This window comes from Tupaia chinensis, unplaced genomic scaffold (genome assembly GCF_000334495.1).
Source record: "Tupaia chinensis unplaced genomic scaffold, TupChi_1.0 Scaffold149104_1, whole genome shotgun sequence".
In the NCBI taxonomy this organism is placed as follows: Eukaryota; Metazoa; Chordata; class Mammalia; order Scandentia; family Tupaiidae; genus Tupaia; species Tupaia belangeri.
The window spans coordinates 235567-236562 of NW_006208950.1; positions in this window are offsets into that span (position 1 = coordinate 235567).

Below are 996 nucleotides of genomic sequence, written 5' to 3' on the forward strand. Positions count from 1 at the left end.
AAATTTAGTTTGGGTCGTAGGCATACGGTATACCTGGAAAAAAAATCAATATGTCTGAGTGATTTTATTTTTAATTCAATATAAAACATTTTATCACCTCTTCAGTCCTTGTCTGTGGAATTGATGAAACTGTACTTCCACTCATGTCCTCTATTTTGCAGAGTTGCAAAGAAAAGAATGATGTGAGATTTCTCCTAATCCATATTCATGGGATAATAACAATATCTTACAAATACCACAATAATAGCAAGGTCTTATGATGACTATTGATTTATAATTGACTTCCAAACACTTAGAGGCCCAAAAGTCTCATAGAAGACTTCTTTTTACTTAGAACAAATTTCATGAATAATAATAATTTTGTTATACTTGTCTATTGTTAATATTTATAGGTATATGAACATAATATTCTCTTGATGACTATGTATGAGATATACAAGTGTCAGACCTTGCTAAATCTAAGCAAGCTGCAATCTGTGATGTATTGTTCGTTCCTGTTAAATGTATGCACTTGCACAAAGATCGAGGCAGAGCTACAGATGGAGTTTTCACCTTCGAAATGCCTGGTCTTTATCCTATCCAGTGCACTGAGCAGCAACCACTCAACAATCCTGGAGTTTGTGTCTCACACTGTGAGATCCTTCTTTCATGATCACTATTTCCACATTTTTGGATATAGATATGTAAGTGGAAAAAAGCTCCCTGAAAATTTCACAATTATACCTAAACTTTTTTTCACACTGTGTCTTTCATCACATATAGAATTACACTGTGAATTAAATAAATCTCCCCAAATTTACAGATGGAGCCCAATTAGTCATAGAGTTTCTCAGAGTTTTATATTGGTAAGAGAAATGTTATAGTTCCTTGAAATAGTAAATTTTTTCCTTTTATAATCAGTGAAGATAAATTTAAGGTGTTCATTGCTAACTGGTAGAAATGTTTTTGAGTGAGTACATGTTATTACAAGAGAGCATAAGATATTATTTTATTCTT